Raw genomic sequence first — 372 nt, 5'->3', positions numbered from 1 at the left:
ATCAGCAGAGATGGGTAAATTTACCTTTTGATAATAAAGACGTTGATCGTTGAATCAGTTGTTGTCAGCCGTTGTCTCAAAACTATGAAAATGTCGATCGAGGTAATGAAATAAAATTGAATCTAACCAGATCGTCGCTCTGGGTTTGATAGGAATGTAGAAAGAGAGAGAGAGAGAGAGAGAGAGAGAGAGAGAGAGAGAGAGAGAGAGAGAGAGAGAGAATAAGTAGGAGTGAAATATCTGTTCAATGTTACAGTTATCATATAACGTTATAACAAGTGTAACTAATTGGCAAATTGCCATATTTAAGGACAATAAAGATGGAGGGGAGGGGGCGTCTCCGATAGCTCAGTTGGTAGAGCATCATTTGTC

The sequence above is a fragment of the Berghia stephanieae genome, chromosome 1 (assembly GCF_034508935.2).
Source record: "Berghia stephanieae isolate SIO BIC M18660-M18661 chromosome 1, UCSD_Bste_1.3, whole genome shotgun sequence".
Lineage (NCBI taxonomy): Eukaryota > Metazoa > Mollusca > Gastropoda > Nudibranchia > Aeolidiidae > Berghia > Berghia stephanieae.
Note: the sequence above shows the minus strand (reverse complement) of the source record.